The sequence below is a fragment of the Cajanus cajan genome, chromosome 7 (genome assembly GCF_000230855.2).
Source record: "Cajanus cajan strain Asha chromosome 7, NIPB_CcT2T_4, whole genome shotgun sequence".
Lineage (NCBI taxonomy): Eukaryota > Viridiplantae > Streptophyta > Magnoliopsida > Fabales > Fabaceae > Cajanus > Cajanus cajan.
In genome coordinates, this window is record NC_138523.1 from 29684374 (window position 1) to 29710318 (window position 25945).

Here is a 25945-nt window from a genome sequence, read left to right on the forward strand (position 1 = left end):
CCTCCTAGACAGATACCCAATCTATCTTAATCTTTTTCTTAATTACATGCATAAGCAAAATGTCATCCCTTGACATTTGAGCATGATTATGTAATCGAGGCTTAATCATCCAGGATATAATAAAAGAAATTAATCTTGAATTTTTCTTCATACCTCCGGCCAGAAATTTTGTGTAGTTTGTGGTCTCCAGGTTCCTCTGACAGTCTTTAAAAGTTGTCAGCTCCTCAAAATCTCCAAGGTTGAAGGGTTGGGGCTTTGTACTCCGGTCTCTGCTCAGCTCGGCTGCTTCCTTCAAAGTTGGACCATCAAGCTTTATAAGCTTGCCCTTCACCAAAGATTGCATTATCCCTTCATTGCTTGAGGCAAAGCATAAGAACAACCTTATAAGCTCAGGGTAATAGGGTCCTTCTAGCTCCAAGAACATCCCAAGTTCCTGGTGTTTCAAGACAGGAGAAAAGCTAAACCCCTCATTCTTGAACTATTCTAGCTTCAAGGTCTTAGGGGGGATGATTCTTCTACCCGCATACCATTCAAAATAGTAATCTTGGGTCTTCTCATCAGCAAACCACTTGGAGATGAGTTGCTCAGCTCCTGTGGGCAGTGAGTATTTGCTCCCCCTGACTTCAAGCTTCTTTGGCCTTTTAGAAGATGAAGCCATTGTTAGGTTAAAAATGGGTTTTTGTGGAGATGAAGAAGATGAGTGTGTTAGAGTTTGAGAGTTGAGAGAATGTGGGTATTTGAAAAATAAGAGTGTTTGGAAGTTATAGAAGCTCTAGCACCGGATTGGGGTAGAAGAGAGGTTCCACTAATGAAGAGTAGTGGGAAGTTGGAGGCTGGCGTTGTAGACCCCTAAAATTGTCCGGGTCGGAAATAAAGCTAGAAGGCTCTCAAAGACTGAAGGAAGATCAGCCAGAAGGACTCCTGGAAGGCCCTAGGAGGGTTCTTTGTAGGTCTAGAGGTCTTAGGATAGCAAAAATAAGAAAAGTGGGAGGAATGAAGCTCAATACGGCCTCCCAGAGGTTCACTACGGCCGTATTGAGTATTTTGAACTGCAATACGGCCGCGGCGAACTCAGTACGCCCGTATTGAAGTCTTTGAACTTCAATACGGCCGTACTGAATTCAATACGGCCATATTGAAGTTCAAAAACTTCAATACGCCCGTATTGACCCCAGGGGCCGTACTGCGCGTCATTCCTATAAATATGACGTCAATTTGACGTCATTTGACACTTTTCCACTGAGTTTTGACTCCCTCCTTGAGTATTCTGGGGTTTTTGAGCAGTGTTCTGCCCTAGAAATCTCTTTGGGAGTCGATCCGACGAAGTTCTGGAATTCCGAGCATTTAGCTTGGAGATTCGAACTTAGTCGAAGGGAAATCCTCCGGATTTCCATAGTCAAAAATTATTTTTAGGAAGGAGTGAGCGGGCTTGTAGAGCGAGGGAACGCCAAAAAGCTTCCCAGTTTTACTTGATATATAAAAAGCACGCTTCAAGAGGTTTCTTTTCTAAAAATCCCTTCTTTTACTGCTTTTTGTGTGCATATTAAACTGTCATCATGTAGATAGTTAATTTATAATTGCATAGAATAAATAGGGGTAATTTAGTAATTTTGCACTATTATTTTTAGAAATAATCTGTCATAGGGAACCCGAAAGGGGCGCTGTGGGGTGCTAACACCTTCCCCACGCGTAACCGACTCCCTTACCCGACTCTGGTTGTCATGGCCGAAGTCGATTTTTGAATCGATTGCCTTAAACTTCTTTTTCCAATGTTTTGAGTAAAACATTGGTGGCGACTCCACGAACCCTTCCTTTTTATGAAAACCGCTAATCCATGGAGGGTCCCGCTTGGGATTAACATGGATTGGTGAGACATTTAATAAATAAATTGGATAAGATCGACAAGGTCTCAGTTTGAGAACAAGTCGTTCTAATAATCCAATACATTTTCAAAACTAAAATAAAAGCGAGCTCGACCGTCTTCGCGACCGCCGAGGCCCGTTTGGGCCGGTGGCGACAGATGGCGACTCCGCTGGGGACGCCTCGAGAGTCAGTCCCATTTAGTGACAGATTATTTTTAACAAATAATAGTTAAAATTACTTTATTACCCCTCACTTGTATGATAACATGTTTATCTATTTGGCTTTAATAACTGTTGTATTTTTAAATTTACGCAATTGTTTGAAATAAAAACTGCACACAAACCTTTGCACACAACAGTTCCCTCTATACCCGGGGGCATGAGTGATTAACCATAGGGAGTGGATGTTAGTACGGCCGGTTGTCGAACGGGTCTATAGGTGCCCGTAGACCGTTGTCGGAAAACATCACTCAAGGTGATAACCATGAACTTGAGTCCGACGGTGCGTTGGAGCTTTCCATCGACCTACGATGAGAGGAATTGGGTCCCTATAATGGGGGCACCTTGGGGGCCTTGGACTGGTGAGAACAGTTAGAACCACCTTGAATATGCACTTTTCTGCAGGATACCCCTACCTCGTGATTCGCTCGTGACTGTTCGTGGATGAGTGAATTGTTTGTGTAAATGCTTATGTGCAATTGTTTGTGCATTAATAAATAACCTCGTGATAAGGTCTAAAGAATAATCCCCATGCATGAAAAAACCATGACATGAGAGGAAAAACCATGTGTGAAAATATAATAAAAGTGAGGAGCATGTGCATCATTACCAATAAGATATCATGCATCCTCATAAACCATGCATTCTAGGTTCACCAATACCTCTTGACATGAGTAAAAGAGACCCATAATTATCGAGATTCCCCGTTAAGGAGAGATCATAAGTCAAGGAGGGTGGTAACATTCCATTTTAAAAGGGCAGCACCTTAAAAATGGAGGGTTATCAAGCTCATGTCAAGAGCGTATTCATCCCATAAATTAATTAGATTAAATATTCATTTTTAGAAAGTGGCTGGTCATCTCTCTGTCCTCACGCGCGCGCAGAAAATCAAGAAGATGGACGCATTGGAGGAACAAATTAAGAAGCTTACAGCCGAGCTCTCACAGCTCAAGGAGCAAATGGCGCAAATGATGGAACTCATGCGTCACCACAACATACACGGGGCTGAGCACAATGACCATGAGTCCCATCATGTTGGAGGAAGAGTGGAACAAGAGCTGAAAAGTGGGAAGCTAGCTGAACATTCCCAATCATTTAAAGCTAAGAAGACCTTTGGGAAGAAGAAGGAGAGAAGAGTCAGCGCCATAACCATTTCCTCATCTTCTTCCACTTCGAAGTCAGGAAAGTCGCAATTCAACCCTGTGAAGAAGTTTGATAAACTTCCGACCACATATAGCGACCTCCTGCCGAAGCTAGTGGAAGCACGTCTTCTAGCTTACGTTCCACTAAAGAAGGTTGACCCACCTCATCCCTATTGGTACAAACCGCAAGACAAATGTTTATACCATTCGGGAGCACCAGGGCATTCAACAGAGAAATGCCTAGCTCTTAAATACAAGGTCCAAGACCTTATTGATGCCGGATGGGTCACCTTCGATTCGACAGCGCCCGACGTGAGCAAGAATCCTCGGCCAAAGCAGGATTAGAGAGAAGAACAAGCCACGATAGGGCCCCTTCATATTTTTCTTCTCTTTTAGGTACTCATGATCAGTACTCGAGATCATGAGAACCTTTTCATGTAAATAAGGGTTTTTGTACAGTTTTAATACATATCAATAAAGAGGCATTTTTCACGTATCATTCTCTCTTTTGTTCTTTTCTCTCTTTCCCCATTAACATTAATAAATTCTAAACCTAAACAGAACCAATAAAATAATTATGTCTGTAATTGTTCGCTCTGACCGGGATCCAAAAGTTGAGGATAAATGGGTTGAGTTGGACAGTGATGAGGAGACCATTTCTCCGGATCTGCAAAGATTGCTACATTAAGAAGCTCGTCAAGAGAAATTAGAGACTGTGAATTTGGGGCATGGCCGAAAGATATAAGAGGTCAACATTGGGACCCATATCAGTGATGAAATAAGGACACATGTTTCCGCTATGATTATAATAAAATCATTCTTCATTGTTTTTTTTCTTGCTTATAATAAAATTCTAAACCGCATCATTTTTAACCCTGTTTGAATAAACATGAATGAAGTTAAAATCATCTTAATAATAATAAACCCACATCATTTTCATGTGGAGGTGTGTGTGACAACTTGGAGCACCTTCCCTTGGCCTTGACAAGTGCCATCATGGATAAAAATAAATCCTTTAAAATAAAAGAAGCTCGGCAGAAAACTCAAAAAGGGGACTGCGCAAAAATAAGAGCAAAAGACCCGCTAGGAATCCCACGAAAGGGTGACCTAGGCAAAAGTTAGGGTTACAAAAATAAACAAAAACAAAAGTCCGCTAAAACACCACAAAAGGGTGTTTTAGGCAAAAATAAGGACAATCAAAAAACAAAAGAAATCCATGATGGTACCAAGAGCCGAATTCAAGAAAGGTTCAAGGGAAGCTATCCAAGTTGTCGAATCACAACACGACTTTTTAACTTCATAAGTGTTTAATCAAACAAGCCTAAACACATAAGCCTATGATGTTGTGTATTTTACTCGTATTTTAGGACTTTAATTCACAAGAATTCATAGCATAATCATGCATATCTTTCATGTTTTTAATAAATTCTTATATCATTTTCCTATTTTATGCTTTTCTTGGTATGTGTTGTGTTTTCTCTAAGCAGGATCAAGATTTAAGAATTAAAGAGGAAATGCTGAGCTACAGGGAAAATCACGGTCGTGATTCTAAATCACGCCCGTGATTCACCAGGGACAATCACGGCCGTGATTCTAAATCACGCCCGTGATTCACCAGAGAAAATCACGGTCGTGATTCCCAATCACACCCGTGAACGCCACTGACCCTTCATAGATGTGCTCCAGAGAAGATCACGGTCGTGATTCTCAGTCACGGCCGTGATTCACTTCGCGTCCCAGCTGTTTAAGTTTTATGTTTTTATTTTTTATTTTATCTTTGTAATTTTTATCTTGGTAGTTTTACCTTTTTACCCTTTTAGGTTATAAATTAGATTAGGTTAGCCTAGAACGGGGTGGTTTCCGGAGACAGTCTTTTAGTTTTCGACACTTGGAGAAGGTTGGGCGCCTGTGCCATCGACTCTAAGGTTTACTTTTCTTTTATTCTTTTCTTCTTGGAGAACTACTATGAACTCCTGTGAGTAGTATCCCTTTTTCTGGGATCAGGGCTTAGCCTCTGAGAACCTCTTTATTAATGCATTATTCAGTTTCTTAATTTTATTCCAATTCTTGATCTGTTCTTTTATATTTTATATATGAACTTTAATATTATTGTTTTCATAATAACATTAATTAAGGATGAACTGAGAGGAGAACTTGATTATAATTATGATAAACAATTAATCTTAATTTTCATAATCATAGATAATTAGGGATGAACTGAGAGGAGAACCTAATTATCGGAACCTAAAGGAATAGACTTGAGTGTTAAATCACGAGAGTAGATTTAAGCTTTCGAGGAGCAATAGATTAACAAAGATCTTAACGGGTTTAATTGAACGCAATTACCACGAGAGTAGGGATTAATTTTAATTAAACACGTCCTCGTAGCCTGAGAAGGTGCAAGGATTAAATTAGGTTAAGACTACCTTCAAGATGGAATAGAATTAATTAATGAAAATAATAATTCAATAATGTTGGAACTCTTTGTGCGAACCCTAGATTCCCGGAAATCTCCTTATCTTATCTTAAAGTTTTATCTTATTCATTAATTGCATTACTATCTCTTTTACCTTCAAATCTGATCTTATCATCTCAAAACAGAAATTCCATCTGTTTTAAAATTCAAATTAAAATACTAGTAATTCTAGGTCAAACACGTAGTCCCTGTGATTCGATATTTATTACTTGACGACAACCGTACACTTGCGGTTTTTCACACAACAAGTTTTTGGCGCCGTTGCCGGGGACTACGTCTCTTGATTTAAATTACAATTATTTTAATTCGAATTTAAAAAAAAAAAAAAATAAATAAATAAATAAATAATTTTTTTTTTAGTGTTTACTTCTCCAATTCAGATTTCACGGGTCACTTTCTTTTTTTTGCAGTGCCTTAGGATTAATGCAAAAGAGATCTCTACGTCTTGGGAAACCAACACCACTTGATCCTGAGATTGAAAGAACTCTCCTGAGAAGGAAAAGAAACCTTTCTAGAGAATTTGACATGGCTGCACAACGAGATAATTTACCGCTTCGGGATTACTCTGCACCCGTAGCTCGTGGGATACCTGGAGGGGAGACGCGAACTGGAGCTACTGTACCAGCTTCTCTGGTGAATATGCTCAAACAGAACACCTTTGGAGGACTACCATCAGAAGATCCTAATGACCACTTAGAGGGGTTCTTGGAAATCTGTGAGACCCAGCAATTTGATGATGAAGTTTCTGATGGAATGCGACTCCGCTTATTCTCACTCACCTTGAGAGATAAGGCAAAGGTGTGGCTAAGAACAGTGCCTAGAGAAAAGATAGCAACTTGGGAATTATGTGAAAGAGCTTTTCTAGAGAAATTCTTTCCTCCTTCTAAAACTAAAGAATTGAGGAAGAAAATCACTAATTTCCAACAAGGCACTGGAGAAACTATTTATGAAGCATGGGAGCGGTTCAAAGGATATCTTCAAGCATGCCCACAACATGGCTTCAACCGTTGGCTTACCATCCAATTTTTCTTTGAAGGATTGGACCAACAAAGCACCATGATATTAGACTCAGCAGCTGGAGGATCTTTCATGGGGAAACCTATTAATGACTGCATGATTATTTTGGAAAATGTAGCCTCAAATCACAGCCAATACAGTGAAAGAGAAGTCACAGCAAGGAAAGGAACTCCGGGGCGATATGAAGTGAACAATATTGAGTTACTCTTAGCAAAATTTGATACTCTTAATCAAAGATTAGACAAGATGGAAAAAGCTAAGGTTAATTCAGTGGCTACAAATCAAGTATGTGACCTTTGTAGGGAACAAGGGCACACTGCAGTAGATTGTACCTCAATTTTTACTGGAGAAGAAGAAGATACTACTGAACAAGTGGCAGCTTCTCATAATTTCTATGACACTCCTCGAAGAGAGAAGAGTAATCCATATTCCAACACATACAACCCTGGTTGGAAGAATCATCCTAACTTTTCTTGGAAGAATAACCCAGTTCAAGGAAGTAGCAGTCAGCAACCTAATTTCCGTCCGTCCAATCACTTCATTAATGGGCAAGGAAATCCAGTACAGACACCCTCAATTCAACAAAGTGTTTCAAGATTAGAAAGCCTTATGGAGAATTTTGTCACTAATCAAAAACAGACCAATGATTCAATGGCAAATTCTATTCAAAACCTTGCTGTCAAGGTTGAGAATATTACTCTCCACAACAAGATGCTGGAAAATCAAATTGCACAGTTGATGCCTAGTTCAAGCAATTCTCCAGGTAAGTTCCCAGGTAAAACAGTTGCAAACCCAGCTGAAAATGTTAATGCTGTGACTTTAAGGAGTGGGAAGAAATTAGACGGACCTGTGTCTAATCAAAATGATAATATTGAGATTGATGAAGACGCTTCTCCTATGGTTGAAAAACCTGAAAAAGAGAGATTAGAAAAAGAAAAAGTATCTTCATCAAAGCCTCAAACTGTTTATCACCCTCCAATTCCTTTTCCTCAAAGGTTAGCAAGGACTAAACTTGATAGACAATTTGAAAAATTTTTAAATATGATCAAACAAGTGTATGTAAACATTCCATTTGTAGAAGCTCTACAACAGATGCCTACATATGCTAAATTTCTTAAGGATCTTTTAGCTAACCGAAGGAAATTGGATGATAGAGAGACTGTTACATTGATCCATCATAATTTGCCCAAAAAACTTAAGGATCCTGGTAGTTTCTCTATACCTTGTCTCATTGGAAATCTAAGGTTTGAAAAAGCCTTATGTGACCTTGGGGCAAGTATCAGTTTAATGCCTTTATCAATTTGCAAGAAATTAGATATGGGAGAATTAAAGCCTACAGCAATGTCAATCCAGTTAGCAGATAGATCTATAAAATATCCCATAGGAATTTTAGAAGATGTTCCAGTTAAGATAGGTAAATTTTTAATTCCGGGAGATTTTGTTGTTTTAGAAATGGAAGAGGACAAACAAATACCAATCATACTAGGTAGACCATTTTTGGCTACAGCAGGCGTGATAGTAGATGTCTGTAGACCCCTAAAATTGTCCGGGTCGGAAATAAGACTCGAAGACTCTCGAAGACTGAAGGAAAGTCAGCCAAAAGGACTCCTAGAAGACCCTGGAAGACTTTAGGATGATTGTCTGTAGGTTTAGAGGTCTTAGAGTAGCTTAAAATAAGAATGTGGGAGGATTGAAGATCAATACGGCCTCCTAGAGGTTCAGTACGGCCGTACTGAACATTTTGAACTACAATACGGCCGTACTGAACTCAATACGGCCGTATTGAAGTTTTTGAACTTCAGTACGGCCGTACCAAATTCAATACGGCCGTACCGTAGTTCAAAATTTTGGTACGGGCCGTATTGATGTCAGAGGCCGTATTGCGCCTCACTCCTATATATAGGACGTCATTTGGACGTTCCTCCACACTTTCACACTCAGTTTTGACTCCCTCCTTGAGTATTCTGGGGTTTTTGAGCAGTGTTCTGCCCTAGAAATCTCTCTGGGAGTCGATCCGACGAAGTTCTGGAATTCCGAGCACTTAGCTTGGAGATTCGAACCTAGTCGAAGGGAAATCCTCCGGATTTCCATAGTCAAAATTTTATACGAGAGAGCGAGCGAGCTTGTAGAGCGAGGGAACGCCAAAAAGCTTCCCAGTTTTACTCAATATATAAAAGCACGCTTCAAGAGGTTTCTTCTTAAATCCTTCCTTTTACTGCTTTCTGTGTGCATATTTAAACTGTCATCATGTAGATAGTTAATTTATAATCGCTTATAATAAATAGGGGTAATTTAGTAATTTTACGCTATTATTTTAGAAATAATCTGTCATAGGGAACCCGAAAGGGGCGCTGTGGGGTGCTAACACCTTCCCCACGCGTAACCGACTCCCTTACCCGACTCTGGTTGTAATGGCCAAAGTTGATTTATAAAATCAATTGCCTTATCCCTTTTTCCAATGTTTTGAGTAAAACATTGGTGGCGACTCCACGAACCCTCCTTTTGCGAAAACCACTAATCCATGGAGGGTCCCGCTTGGGATTAATATGGATTGGTGAGACATTTAATAAATAAATTGGATAAGATCGACAAGGTCTCAATTTGAGAACAAGTCGTTCTAATAATCCAATACATTTTCAAAACTAAAATAATAAGCGAGCTCGACCGTCTTCGCGACCGCCGAGGCCCGTTTCGGGCCGGTGGCGACAGATGGCGACTCCACTGGGGAAGCCTCGAGAGTCAGTCCCATTTAGTGACAGATTATTTTTAACAAATAGTTAAAATTACTTTATTACCCCTCACTTGTATGATAACATGTTTATCTATTTGGCTTTAATAACTGTTGTATGTTTAATTTTCCGCAAATGTTTGAAATAAAATTGCACACAAACCTTTGCACACAACAGTTCCCTCTATACCCGGGGGCATGAGTGGTAATCCATAGGGAGTGGATGTTAGTACGGCCGGTTGATGGGTTTATAGGAGCCTATGAGACCGTTGTCGGAAAACATCACTCAAGGTGATAACCATGAACTTGAGTCCGACGGTGCGTTGGAGCTTTCCATCGACCTACGACAAGAGGAATTGGGTCCCTATAATGGGGGCACCTTGGGGGCCTTTGACCAAGTGAGAACAGTTAGATCCTCCTTGAATATGCACTTTTCTGCAGGAGACCCCTACCTCGTAATTTGCTCGTGACTGTTCGTGGATGAGTGAATTGTTTGTGCATTGACTATGTGACATTGTATGAGCATACATTTGCATTTGTTAAACAAACAACATCCCTATTCTATTTAAATAAAAAGAATAAATAGAAATAAAGATCTTCTAGTACATGGTGTTAACATCTACCTTCATTACATTCATATAGGTAGTTTCCCTTTTCACCCAAAAATACAAAAAATATAATAAATAAAAATACCCAAAAAAAGAAAAAAGGGTTATTTATCCAAACCAAGCAATATCATGCATCATCTTAGGGACATCCCGAAAACATGATAAGGCTTAGTTCAATAAACACAATGCATGCATATTCATCATCTCATATCATGCATATAGATCATGGAGGGATCTAGGAGTCATTCATACATCTCTCCTAGTAATCCATTAATAAACATTAATAAAAAGAAAGGATTAGTCGATGCGTATGAATGGATCGCACGCCGTTCGTCATCAAGTGTAAGCCAACAACCGCGCCAAGCGAGCGCACATCAACTCCGTTGTTGGTAATCAAGACGAATAAAGGGGAAGGTCCGACACCATTAAGGATCACCGCTCCAAGACCTTTCCCTTACGAATCGAATAAGGCTGTGCCGTGGATATACGACATCCACTTTTCTGCCGACAGCGATATCTCTAACATCGCTGGACTTGGGGGCATGACTAGGAGTGGCAGGATCTACACTCCCGATGATCTTCATGATAAAGCCCCCAAGAATAAAGAAAAAAAAGAAAAGGATAAAACCGAGGAAAATAAAGAATCCGAGGAGGAGACTGACGAGCTGTTAAAGTTTATCCGACAGAGCGAATACTCCATCATGGATCAACTTCATAGGACGCCAGCAAAGATTACACTGTTGTCGTTGATCCTAAGCTCCGAACCGCATCGGCAAGCTCTGTCGAAAGTCTTGAACGAGGCATATGTGTCGCACACTATCTCCCAAGACAAGTTTGAGGGGATTGTTAGTCACATCAAGGCTAATGATCACCTCACCTTCATCGATGAAGAAATCCCCGCCGAGGGATCAAACCACAACAAGCCCTTGCACATCTCTATAAAGTGCAAGGAGTATCACATCGTTAAAGTCTTGGTAGATAATGGATCTTCCTTGAAAGTGATGCCAAAAAGAACGCTCAAGCAATTGGCAATCAAGGGAGTCCAAACGCGCCCGAGCAACATGATCGTTCGAGCTTTCGACGGTTCTAAAAGAGAAGTAGTGGGAGAAATCAATCTTCCAATCCAAATTGGACCCACTATCTTCAACGTCGAATTTCAAGTGATGGATATCACTCCCGCATACAGCTGTCTCCTCGGCCGACCTTGGATTCATGATGCGAAAGCTATTCCTTCTACGCTCCACCAGAAAGTCAAGTTCATAGTGGGTGACAAACTGGTGACCGAACAAGCTAAAGATGACATACTCATCAGCAAGCCATCCAACATACTTTATGTGGATGCAGCAGAGGAAGCTTTAGAAACCGCCTTCCAAGCATTGGAAATCGCCAATGTTGAAACGTTTCCCCGAGAAATGAAGAAGGTAGCTCATACGCTCACAAAGAACGGATACTTGCCAAGACAAGAATTAGGCAAGGACTCCCAAGGAATCCCGGAGCTACCCATTATCAAAGACAATCCGGGGAAACAAGGGTTAAGATACAACCCTAACAAAGATCAAAAGACGAAGAGGAACCAAGAACCTTCTCGACGTTCTTTAAGCCAGATCTTTAGGAAGGCTGGTTCACAAACGTCAAGACCAGCTGTTGTCATCAAGTGTCCTTCTCCTTCCGATAGGGATGTATAGACTCAGTGACTATTAGAGATCACTCCTCGGGGACAGCCCGACCCCCGAGCCTCGATAGGGCACATGTTTCCATTATGATTATAATAAAATCATTCTTCATTAATTCTTTATTGCTTCTTTTCTCGCTTGCAATAAAATTCTAGACCACATTATTTTAACCCTGTTTGAATAAACATGAATGAGGTTAAAATCATCTTAATAAAAATAAACCCACATCATTTTTATGTGGAAGTGTGTGTGTCAACTTGGAGCACCTTTTCTTGGCCTCAATAAGTGCCGTCATGGATAAAAAGAAATCCATTCAGGACAAAAATCCTAAAAAACAAAAAAGCTCGGCAGGAAACCCAAAAAGGGGGCTGCACAAAAATAAGAGCAAAAGACCCGCTAGGAATCCCACAAAAGGGGGACCTAAGCAAAAATTAGGGTTACAAAATAATGAACAAAAACAAAAGCCCGCTAAGACATCACAAATGGGTGTTTTAGGCAAAAGTTAGGGCCGTCAAAAAAAAAAAAAAACAAAATAAATCCATGATGGTACCATCAATTGAATTCAACAAGGGGCTCAAGAAAAGCTATCCAAGTTGTCAAAACACAATCATTAATAACAAAGATGTGCTTAACCTCATAAGTGTTTAATCGAACAAGCCTAAACACATAAGCCTACCATGGCCAGCCATTCTTACAAAATCCATTTTTTAAAAAATAAAATAATCCCCTCTAAAACACAAACTTTTGAAAATATATATCCTTTCCTTCTTTTCTCTCTTGTCCCAACGATTTTTGAATAATCTAGTGGAAACATGGAGATATAGTGGTCAATAGGAGGGTTGACACATCTTCTAAAGAAAGGGAAGAATCATTTGGTTGATGACACCAAAATCAAATATGCATCATTCCTCGGTAACAGAAATCGGCAGAGCACAGTCCGTCTAGAGGAATGGCAAAATCCAAACACAAAAACGCATCGGTTAATTCTTTTAAAAAAAAGAATCAAATAGAATTAGGTGCATCATACTGCATACATGCATACAGATGATAGGTGTACTGGAAGATCACTTATTCTCTGTTTATTGAAAAAACAAAAAATATATAAACTTCAAAAAAAAAAAAAAAAACAATACGCCCGTATCATGTTCAGTACGCCCGTACCAAAATTAGGGTTATGAACAAATTTTCAATTCAATACGGGCATACTGAAATGAATAACGGCCGTATTGGCAACAACAGAAATCCTCCCTCACATCAATGACAAAATTCCTCCAAGAAGAAGAGGATAGGGGGAGCCATTCATTTTTTCTAAAAATAAAATAATTAAACTTGCATTTTGTGCATCGCGCACATTAATTGCACATTCAAAGACCTCATCATGGGGCAATTGCATAAAATAGAAAAATAGAAAAAATTGCTTGTGTATGACAGCAGCAAACAAAATGCAAAGATTCAGAAAATCAACAGCGTCATACAGAATAACTGAGCCTGGAGAGGCTTGCCGAAAGAATACTCTCAGAATAACTGAGCCTGGAGAGGCTTGCCGAAACAATACTCTCTCAAAATAACTGAGCCTGGAGAGGCTTGCCGAAAGAATACTCTCAAAATAACTGAGCCTGGAGAGGCTCGCCGAAATAATACTCTCTCAAAATAATTGAGCCTGGAGAGGCTCGCCGAAATAATACTCTCTCATAATAACTGAGACATTTCTGTACAGAAAAAGCCGAAAAACAACAGAAAAGGCAAAAATACAGAAAAAGCCAAAAATGACAAAAAAGGCAAAAATACAGAAAAAGCCAAAAAATAAAAAAGGCAAACATACAGAAAAAGTCAAAAGTCGATAAAAAAGACAAAGATTTCACATCTTTCAAAATAACTGAGCCTGGAGAGGCTTGCTGAAATAATACTCTTTCAGAATAATTGAGCCTGGAGAGGCTTGCAGAAATAATACTTCCTCAAAATAACTAAAGCCTGGAGAGGCTTGCAGAAATAATACTCCCCCAACTGTATAGAATAATTGAGCCTGGAGAGGCTTGCTGAAATAATACTCTCATCAAAAATAACTGAGCCTGGAGAGGCTTGCCGAAACAATACTCATGCAGAATAATTGAGCCTGGAGAGGCTCGCCAAAATAATACTCCACACCAAAGAATAAATGAGCCTGGAGAGACTCGCAGAAATAATACTCCCCAGAGAAACCTCAACTCACGCTCTTGGACTCAAAATCCCCAGCAAGAGCTATCAAAGCAAGATCGACGACATTCCCAATGGAAGTACGATCACCCAAGCAGAATATCCAAGTCAAAGGACTTAACACTTCCTCAGTAGAAGATAGCTCTCCGACTCAGGCATTGAGTGAGGCTAAGCCTGTAGAGGCTTCCTAAATAATACTCTCCCGATCAGACAGAATAATTGAGCCTGGAGAGGCTCGCAGAAATAATACTCCTTCAGAATAATCGAGCCTGGAGAGGCTCGTAGAAAGAATACTCCCTTCAGAATAATTGAGCCTGGAGAGGCTCGCAGAAATAATACTCCTTCAGAATAATCGAGCCTGGAGAGGCTCGCAGAAAGAATACTCCCTTCAGAATAACTGAGCCTGGAGAGGCTCGCAGAAAGAATACTCCCTTCAGAATAATTGAGCCTGGAGAGGCTCGCAGAAATAATACTCCTTCAGAATAATCGAGCCTGGAGAGGCTCGTAGAAAGAATACTCCCTTCAGAATAACTGAGCCTGGAGAGGCTCGCAGAAAGAATACTCCCTCAGAATAATTGAGCCTGGAGAGGCTCGCAGAAACAATACTCTTCCTTCAGAATAGTTGAGCCTAGAAAGGCTCGATTCCCCAGAGATATCTCAAGCTTACACTCACGGGCCAAATTCCCCAGTGAAAGCTATCAGAATGCGATCAGCGAAATCCCCAAAGGAGGCCTGATCATCCAAGAAAAATGTCTAAGGACTTTAAACTTCCCCAATGGAGGATAGCTTTCCAACTCAAAAGCGATGAGTGAAGCTAAGCCTGAAGAGGCTTTCTAAATAATACTCTGGGATGAATAAAAACTTCAAATCCCCAATCGCCTACTAAAGAGGCATCTCTTCAAAAGGAAGACCAATAAACTATTCCCCAAGTGGAATTTGGCTCTCAGCCTAACAAATGAACGTCAAGATGATCTGCCTAACAAAAGAGGCCAATCAACATCAATCCCCAGTGGATGATCGCCTATCCAAGAGGCATCCCCACAAAAGGGGAAGAAAATCAAAAAGATTAATAAAATTCCCCAAGCGGAATTTGGCATCCCGCCAAAACATCGAACATCAAGACTATCTGCCTAACAGAAGAGGCCAGTCAAAAAATCAACATCCAGAATCCCCAGCGGATAACAGCCTACACAGAGGCAGCAAAAATCAAAAAATCAAAAAGAGATACCCGAATAAGGATGAACCGGGATACTCCACCAACGTCAAAGGACGTCAGCCAAACATAAGGCATCGCTCAACTCAGAGAGAAAGAGCATCTGTGTCTACACCTCAAGGAGTCAGAAATTCCCCATGGGTACCAACAATGCAATGCAAGTTGGGGCACAGGAACCTGTGAATGACTGCACATCCCCTAGACGGATCCCTGCGTTATCCAGCCCTTAGTGGCACAAAATCAAAAAAAAAAAAAAAAAAAAAAAAAACAACCGTCGAAGCAGCATCGTGGACTGTGGAGACAAAATCATCACAAATCCCTGGAAAGGAGATATTCACGCTACCCAGTTGTCGAGAGCACCGAGGTATGCACAAGTCTGGAGAGACGGTACTCAAACAAAGTCTGGAGAGACGGTACTCAAACAAGGTCTGGAGAGACGGTACTCAAACGAAGTCTGGAGAGACAGTACTCAAACAAAGTCTGGAGAGACGATACTCAAACAAAGTCTGGAGAGACGGTACTCAAACAAAGTCTGGAGAGACGGTACTCAAGGTCTGGAGAGACAATACTCAAAGTCTGGAGAGACGGTACTCAAGGTCTGGAGAGACAGTACTCAACCATCAGCGTCGTCAGAGGTACGTCGGTGTTCAACTTCCAGCTCGGGCGTCGAGTGAAGTTGACCCTGGAGAGGGTAAACTTAGCTACCGAGGTTGTCAGAAGCGCCGAGGTATGCAACAACCTGGAGAGGCTACTCAACAATTTTCCACCGGAAGACGCTACAAGTCAGAAGGTTGGCATATTCCCCGGACAATTGGGTCAACTCCTTTACTTATCAACCGGTACACAAAAAGGCCGTTTGACTAAGTAAAGGGGGGGGCAGCTGTAGACCCCTAAAATTGTCCGGGTCGGAAATAAGACTCGAAGACTCTCGAAGACTGAAGGAAAGTCAGCCAAAAGGACTCCTAGAAGACCCTGGAAGACTTTAGGATGATTGTCTGTAGGTTTAGAGGTCTTAGAGTAGCTTAAAATAAGAATGTGGGAGGATTGAAGATCAATACGGCCTCCTAGAGGTTCAGTACGGCCGTACTGAACATTTTGAACTACAATACGGCCGTACTGAACTCAATACGGCCGTATTGAAGTTTTTGAACTTCAGTACGGCCGTACCAAATTCAATACGGCCGTACCGTAGTTCAAAATTTTGGTACGGGCCGTATTGATGTCAGAGGCCGTATTGCGCCTCACTCCTATATATAGGACGTCATTTGGACGTTCCTCCACACTTTCACACTCAGTTTTGACTCCCTCCTTGAGTATTCTGGGGTTTTTGAGCAGTGTTCTACCCTAGAAATCTCTCTGGGAGTCGATCCGACGAAGTTCTGGAATTCCGAGCACTTAGCTTGGAGATTCGAACCTAGTCGAAGGGAAATCCTCCGGATTTCCATAGTCAAAATTTTATACGAGAGAGCGAGCGAGCTTGTAGAGCGAGGGAACGCCAAAAAGCTTCCCAGTTTTACTCAATATATAAAAGCACGCTTCAAGAGGTTTCTTCTTAAATCCTTCCTTTTACTGCTTTCTGTGTGCATATTTAAACTGTCATCATGTAGATAGTTAATTTATAATCGCTTATAATAAATAGGGGTAATTTAGTAATTTTACGCTATTATTTTAGAAATAATCTGTCATAGGGAACCCGAAAGGGGCGCTGTGGGGTGCTAACACCTTCCCCACGCGTAACCGACTCCCTTACCCGACTCTGGTTGTAATGGCCAAAGTTGATTTATAAAATCAATTGCCTTATCCCTTTTTCCAATGTTTTGAGTAAAACATTGGTGGCGACTCCACGAACCCTCCTTTTGCGAAAACCACTAATCCATGGAGGGTCCCGCTTGGGATTAATATGGATTGGTGAGACATTTAATAAATAAATTGGATAAGATCGACAAGGTCTCAATTTGAGAACAAGTCGTTCTAATAATCCAATACATTTTCAAAACTAAAATAATAAGCGAGCTCGACCGTCTTCGCGACCGCCGAGGCCCGTTCGGGCCGGTGGCGACAATGTCAAACATGGAAAATTGTCCTTATCCATTAATGATGAAACAATGGAATTTAATATTGCTAAATCTGTTAGATAACCTTCTCTTGAAAATATTTGCTGCAGGGTTGATATATTGCCTAAAGACATGGAGGAAGAAGTCATGAGATCTATTTTGAGGGATCCCTTGGAGAATTTTCTAGTTGGAGGAAAGCACATAGATCTTGAGGGGATTCAACCTAATTATGCTTGCTTGATCGATTCAAGTCCCCCGTGTAAAGAAAAAGATCCTCTAGTTGAAAGTCTTCTTGAGTCTTCAACAGATTGGCAAGAAGAAAACTCTCCAAAGTTAGAACTTAAACCACTTCCTTCATCTTTAAGGTATGAGTTTTTGGGGGCTAATTCCACTTATCCAGTCATAGTAAATTCAGCTTTAAATGAAAAAGAAACTGAAAAACTTCTCAATGAGTTGAGAAAATTTAGAAAAGTTATTGGATATACTATGGCTGATATAAAGGGAATTAGTTCTTCATTTTGTATGCATCGCATCTTCTTGGAGGAAGGATCCAAACCTTCTGTTGAAGCTCAAAGAAGACTAAATCCCAAGATGAAAGAAGAGGTAAAGAAAGAAATTTTGAAATTATTGGATGCTAAGGTAATTTATGCTATATCTGATAGTCCTTGGGTAAGTCCAGTTCATGTGGTTCCTAAGAAAGGTGGGATGACAGTAGTTAAAAATGATAATAATGAATTAATTCCCACAAGAACTGTGACTGGGTGGCGTATGTGTGTTGATTATAGAAAATTAAATAATGCCACTAGAAAGGATCACTTTCCCTTACCTTTTATTGATCAAATGCTTGAAAGGTTAGCAATGCATTCATACTTTTGTTATTTGGACGGATACTCTGGTTTTCATCAAATCCCTATTCATCCATTAGACCAAGAGAAAACTACTTTTACATGTCCCTATGGTACTTTTGCTTATAGGAGAATGCCTTTTGGCCTATGTAATGCACCTGCTACCTTTCAAAGATGTATGACTGCAATCTTTAGTGATTTATTAGAAAAAGAGATGGAAGTTTTCATGGATGACTTTTCAGTTTATGGTGTTTCCTTTGATGACTGTCTATTAAATCTAACTAAAGTATTGCAGCGTTGCTCTGAAGTGAATTTAGTCTTAAATTGGGAAAAATGTCATTTTATGGTACAAGAAGGAATTGTCTTAGGACACCTAATATCTGGGAGAGGAATTGAGGTAGATAGAGCAAAAATAGAAGTAATTGATAAATTGCCCCTTCCAATTGATGTTAAAGGTGTTAGAAGTTTCTTAGGGCATGCCGGTTTCTACCGAAGGTTTATTAAAGATTTTTCAAAAATCTCTAAACCATTATCTAATCTACTTGTGAAAGAGGTACCTTTTAACTTTGATGTTTCTTGTAAGAATGCATTCTACAGGTTGAAAGAAGCTCTCACTACAGCTCCTATTCTGCAAACTCCTGACTGGAGCCTTCCTTTTGAAATCATGTGTGATGCAAGTGACTATGCTATAGGAGCTGTATTGGGACAAAGAAAGGACAAGAAGGTTCATGCTATATACTATGCCAGCAAGACTCTTGATGAAGCCCAAGCCAATTATGCAACAACAGAAAAAGAATTGTTAGCAGTCGTCTATGCTTTTGAAAAGTTCAGATCTTATCTTGTGGGGTCTAAGGTTATTGTTTACACAGATCACTCTGCCCTAAAGTATCTTTTTAATAAAAAGGATGCTAAACCTAGGCTCCTCAGATGGATTCTCCTTTTACAAGAATTTGATTTAGAGATTGTGGACAGAAAGGGAGTAGAAAACGTAGTAGCAGATCATCTCTCTCGACTTCCACAAGACCAAGCAACAAAGGAGGAACTCCCTATTAATGACAGCTTCCCAGACGAAAAGCTTTTAGCAGTTGTTGTGAAAAACAGTCCCTGGTATGCAGATTATGCGAATTACTTAGCATGTGGAGTCCTTCCTGAAGACTTTAATTATCAACAAAAGAAGAAATTCTTTAGTGACCTTAACAGCTTTATTTGGGATGAACCTTACCTATATAAGAGGTGTAGAGATGGTATCTACAGAAGGTGTATCTCAGAAGAAACAGCTCCTCACATCATTCACTCATGTCATTCTTCCGCATATGGAGGGCATGCTAGTACGTCAAAAACTGCAGCTAAAATTCTACAATCTGGTTTTTACTGGCCAAACTTATTTAAGGATACTTGGAAGATGGTAAATTCTTGTGACCAATGCCAAAGATCAGGGAATATATCCAGGAAACATGAAATGCCATTAAATGGGATTTTAGAAGTAGAAATTTTTGATGTATGGGGAGTAGATTACATGGGACCATTCCCAAGTTCTAAAGGTTACAAGTTCATATTAGTTGCAGTTGATTATGTGTCCAAGTGGGTAGAAGCGATTCCCGCTCAAACGAGTGATTCAAATACTGTCATTAAACTCTTCAAAAGAATTATATTTCCAAGATTTGGGGTCCCAAGAGCTGTGATCAGTGATGGAGGCTCACATTTTATTGAAAGAAAGTTTGAATCTCTCTTAAAAAAATATGGAGTCACTCACAAAGTTGGTACACCTTATCACCCTCAAACAAATGGACAGGTAGAAATATCCAACAGAGAAATCAAAAAGATGCTTGAGAAGACTGTATCTACAACAAGAAAGGACTGGTCTTTAAGATTAGATGAAGCTCTTTGGGCCTACAGGACTGCTTACAAAACACCTATTGGCATGTCTCCATTTAGGCTGATTTATGGCAAATCTTGCCATCTTCCTGTAGAGCTAGAACACAAGGCTTTGTGGGTAATAAAATACTTCAACTATGACCTAAAGGATGCTGGAGAAAAAAGGAAATTGGAACTCAATGAGCTTGATGAAATCAGATTAGACTCATATGAAAATGCTAAGATTTACAAAGAAAGAACAAAGAGGTGGCATGACAAGCATATACATAGAAGAGAATTCAAGCAAGGGGACTCGGTGCTACTATTTAATTCCAGACTCAGATTGTTTCCTGGAAAATTGAAGTCAAGATGGTCAGGGCCTTTTACAGTTCAAAAAGTATATCCCTATGGAGCTGTAGAAATCAGAAACGATAAAGGCGACATATTCAAGGTCAATGCACAGAGATTGAAGTTATATTTCCATGGGGAACACTTAGAAAAACTATACTCTATGGTTCTTCAGGAACCTACTCAAGCATCATGAAAATAAAAAAAAAATAAAATAAAAAAAATAAAAAATAAAATTTCAGAGTTTCAGAGAGAATCACGACCGTGATTCTAAATCACGGGTGTGATCTTCTCTGGAAAATTTTTGGGAAAACCCAGAGAGAATCACGACCGTGATTCGAAATCACGGGCGTGATCTTCTCTGGAAAATTTTTGGCAAGCCCCAGAGAATCACGACCGTGATTCTAAATCACGGGCGTGATCTTCTCTGGAAAATTTTTGGAAAACCCCAGAGAGAATCACGACCGTGATTCTAAATCACGGGCGTGATCTCCTACAGATACAGCCCGTGAATTTTGAAATTCCACTTTCCCTTATATATTCTTCCCCCTCCTTTTACATTCTCACTTCTCTCAAACCTACGACCCATTCTCTCTTTTCTTCTCTCCCAAACCCTAGCTTCTCACTTCTTCTTCCTCTTCTTCCCTCTTCCTCCCACATTCACTCCTTCCGTTCATCCATGGCTCCCAAGCGCACCCGTACCGTTGGTTCGTCCTCCACCGCTTCCGATACCCACAGTTACGAGGAAGAAGCAAGTGAAATTCCGTACCTTCCTCCGAGGTTCTATCGGAACGATGAACAGCGTGAGCGGAACGAGGTATTACGCTTCCGCACTATCCATCCTACCAGGTATCTCGACTTCCCATTTATTCGTAAGTTGGGTTTACGTGCTGATATCAATTTCATGTTAACTAACATTGGGTGGACAACCTTTGCTACCGTGCATAATGATGTTGTTTATCCTCGACTAGTTCTTGAGTTCTTGAGCTCTCTCCACACGGAAATATTATCTGGGCCAAATTGTTCTGAAGGTTTGATTTCTTTCCGTATGTTTAACCAAGAACACGAATTAACCCTGGCTCAGTTCAATAATATTTTTGGATTTCCCACTGGAGGGAGCACGAGAACCCCAAGTTCTTTCAACCCTGGTTCTTTTTGGTATAGTTTGACAGGTACAAGTAATTGGGTCGCTGGAAAATGTAATTCCTCTGCTTTCCGCCATCCCGCCATCCATATTATGCACCGCTTTATTGCCTCTACTGTTTTGGCCCGAGGTGATTCTGAAGGAAAGGTTCGTTTGAGCGACCTTTTACTTTTATGGGCTATGATGGAAAACAGAGAGGAGCCTATTGATTCTGGCAGTCATTTGGCACGACAGTTCCAGAGTATTTCCAATACCAGCCACGGTGCGATTGTGAACGGCGGCCTCATTACCACTATAGCCAAACACCTTGGCTATCACGCTTGGCTGGACCAGTTAGAACCACTCCCTGGAAGCCGTACTATTAATTTTGCTACCTGCTCTTCTATGAACTGCATTGCGAAAGATGAAGATGATAAATACTACTTTGTAGTAACCCAGTCGGGAGTGCACCACCAGTTACCAAATCCAACATACACCGTGAAGAACCGGGCTACCTGGCAGTTTCCACTGGAGCCATTAGAGGACCGACCTCCAGCAGCTGAGGAAGCGGCTCCTGCAGAGGAGGAAGCAGCTCCTGAACAACCCCCTCTACATCCTGGACCTGAGGTGGACAATGCTGCTATCCTAGCAGCTATCCAATCAATGGATAACCGGCTGCAACAAATGGATGAACGCCAGCAGCATTATAATTACATGGTTGATCAAATGTATAAATGGCACATTCAACGGTATCCAGATGATTTTCCACCACAGTGAGATCTTTCTTATTCCTTATTTTACTCTGATGCTTAGGGACAAGCATTCCTTTCTGTTGTGGGTTGGTTGCATATTCATGCATTTTATAATTTTGTCAAAATAATCTATCATGCATTCATTAGCTCTTTGCTTCAGGACAAGCAAATCTTTAAGTTTGGGGTTAGGAGGATGTACACATTTCATTCATTCATGCAAAAAAAAAAAAAATAAAAATCATGCATATATACATATTCAGTTAATCCCAGCTTGAATTTGTGTTTGAAAAGTAAATATTTTTAACGAAATTGTTCGTCTTTGAAAACACTGAATGTGATGAATTGAATCTTGAAGTCTCAGAACAAAAGGTTGAAAAATTAGCTGGTTTTGTGGCTAGCACTTGGTTCTTAGTATTAAGGCTTGAAATGATCGAGAATTATAAAAATAGTCTCTTGAAGATAAATTCTTTTTAATTCGTGCTTAAAAGCTTTTGGGGGGTAAATAAATAAAAAAAATATAATAAAAAAAAATATATATATCACCTAGCACCCCTTTGAGGTCATAGGTTAGAGGGAGAATATTCTTAACCTTAGAAAACTAAGGGAACTAATTAGCTACTGGGGAATTGTTTAGTAAAATAGCTAACCCCCTTTGAGGCTACATGTTCTTGAAATTATCATCCTCTCTACACTGATTGGCTACTGGGGAAATGTTTTAGGTGAGACAAAAACAAAAATAAAAATATTACCCCCATTTGTGTCACAAGCATCGAAAAATTATTTCTGTTAAATTATCTTCATTTGACTAATGAGCTTTACAAGATTTGACATCATGAAACCCTTAGAAACTAAGAGTTGGTGCTAGTAATGAAAGATTAAGATTCTAATTGGACCTTGTGAGACTAAGAGTGAAGATTTTAAATGCTCAGTTAATTCTTGATGAATTTTTTTTCAAAGCGCTAATTATTGTTTGAGGACAAACAAAAGTTCAAGTTTGGGGTTATTTGATGTTGTGTATTTTACTCGTATTTTAGCACTTTAATTCACAAGAATTCATAGCATAATCATGCATATCTTTCATGTTTTTAATAAATTTTTATATCATTTTCCTATTTTATGCTTTTCTTGGTATGTGTTGTGTTTTCTCTAAGCAGGATCAAGATTTAAGAATTAAAGAGGAAATGCTGAGCTACAGGGAAAATCACGGCCGTGATTCTAAATCACGCCCGTGATTCACCAGGGACAATCACGGCCGTGATTCTAAATCACGCCCGTGATTCACCAGAGAAAATCACGGTCGTGATTCCCAATCACACCCGTGAACGCCACTGACCCTTCATAGATGTGCTCCAGAGAAGATCACGGTCGTGATTCTCAGTCACGGCCGTGATTCACTTCGCGTCCCAGCTGTTTAAGTTTTATGTTTTTATTTTTTATTTTATCTTTGTAATTTTTATCCTGGTAGTTTTACCTTTTTACCCTTTTAGGTTATAAATTAGATTAGGTTAGCCTAGAACGGGGTGGTTTCCGGAGACAGTCTTTTAGTTTTCGACACTTGGAGAAGGTTGGGCGCCTGTGCCATCGACTCTAAGGTTTACTTTTCTTTTATTCTTTTCTTCTTGGAGAACTACTATGAACTCCTGTGAGTAGTATCCCTTTTTCTGGGATCAGGGCTTAGCCTCTGAGAACCTCTTTATTAATGCATTATTCAGTTTCTTAATTTTATTCCAATTCTTGATCTGTTCTTTTATATTTTATATATGAACTTTAATATTATTGTTTTCATAATAACATTAATTAAGGATGAACTGAGAGGAGAACTTGATTATAATTATGATAAACAATTAATCTTAATTTTCATAATCATAGATAATTAGGGATGAACTGAGAGGAGAACCTAATTATCGGAACCTAAAGGAATAGACTTGAGTGTTAAATCACGAGAGTAGATTTAAGCTTTCGAGGAGCAATAGATTAACAAAGATCTTAACGGGTTTAATTGAACGCAATTACCACGAGAGTAGGGATTAATTTTAATTAAACACGTCCTCGTAGCCTGAGAAGGTGCAAGGATTAAATTAGGTTAAGACTACCTTCAAGATGGAATAGAATTAATTAATGAAAATAATAATTCAATAATGTTGGAACTCTTTGTGCGAACCCTAGATTCCCGGAAATCTCCTTATCTTATCTTAAAGTTTTATCTTATTCATTAATTGCATTACTATCTCTTTTACCTTCAAATCTGATCTTATCATCTCAAAACAGAAATTCCATCTGTTTTAAAATTCAAATTAAAATACTAGTAATTCTATGTCAAACACGTAGTCCCTGTGATTCGATATTTATTACTTGACGACAACCGTACACTTGCGGTTTTTCACACAACAGCCTACCTTGGCCATCCATTCTTACAAAAACTATTTTTGAAAAATAAATCCCCTCTAAAACACAAACTTTAGAACAAAAATATCTTTCCTTTCTCTTCTCTCTTGTCCCAAAAGATTTTAGAATAATCTAGTGGAAGCATGGAGAAATAAATCATCACTGAAAATGGATCTAATCTGAATAATAAAATGGTGGAAGAACTGTGCCAAGAGTTCAAGATCCAACACCGCAACTCTTCCCCATATCAGCCAGAAGGACTCCTGGAAGGCCCTAGGAGGGTTCTCTGTAGGTCTAGAGGTCTTAGGATAGCAAAAATAAGAAAAGTGGGAGGAATGAAGCTCAATACGGCCTCCCAGAGGTTCACTACGGCCATATTGAGTATTTTGAACTGCAATACGGCCGCGGCGAACTCAGTACGCCCGTATTGAAGTCTTTGAACTTCAATACGGCCGTACTGAATTCAATACGGCCGTATTGAAGTTCAAAAACTTCAATACGCCCGTATTGACCCCAGGGGCCGTACTGCGCCTCATTCCTATAAATATGACGTCAATTTGACGTCATTTGACACTTTTCCACTGAGTTTTGACTCCCTCCTTGAGTATTCTGGGGTTTTTGAGCAGTGTTCTGCCCTAGAAATCTCTCTGGGAGTCGATCCGACGAAGTTCTGGAATTCCGAGCATTTAGCTTGGAGATTCGAACTTAGTCGAAGGGAAATCCTCCGGATTTCCATAGTCAAAAATTATTTTTAGGAAGGAGTGAGCGGGCTTGTAGAGCGAGGGAACGCCAAAAAGCTTCCCAGTTTTACTTGATATATAAAAAGCACGCTTCAAGAGGTTTCTTTTCTAAAAATCCCTTCTTTTACTGCTTTCTGTGTGCATATTAAACTGTCATCATGTAGATAGTTAATTTATAATTGCTTAGAATAAATAGGGGTAATTTAGTAATTTTGCACTATTATTTTTAGAAATAATCTGTCATAGGGAACCCGAAAGGGGCGCTGTGGGGTGCTAACACCTTCCCCACGCGTAACCGACTCCCTTACCCGACTCTGGTTGTCATGGCCGAAGTCGATTTTTGAATCGATTGCCTTAAACTTCTTTTTCCAATGTTTTGAGTAAAACATTGGTGGCGACTCCACGAACCCTTCCTTTTTATGAAAACCGCTAATCCATGGAGGGTCCCGCTTGGGATTAACATGGATTGGTGAGACATTTAATAAATAAATTGGATAAGATCGACAAGGTCTCAGTTTGAGAACAAGTCGTTCTAATAATCCAATACATTTTCAAAACTAAAATAAAAGCGAGCTCGACCGTCTTCGCGGCCGCCGAGGCCCGTTTGGGCCGGTGGCGACAGGCGTGAATAAAACCGTTCAAAAACCGTCTGGAAAACCAAGGGTCGCGCAAATAATCGATTATCTATACAAATAATCGATTATTTGTATCAG

At 39.9% G+C, this 25945-nt stretch overlaps 1 non-coding gene across 1 annotated transcript; it reads right to left on the reverse strand.

The window, feature by feature from the left end:
- Positions 1 to 6593: 6593 nt before the first annotated feature.
- Positions 6594 to 6700, reverse strand: LOC145950193 (small nucleolar RNA R71). Its single transcript, XR_014428300.1, has one exon. It is a non-coding gene; the product is annotated as a small nucleolar RNA R71 (small nucleolar RNA).
- Between the last annotated feature and the right edge of the window lie 19245 nt (positions 6701 to 25945).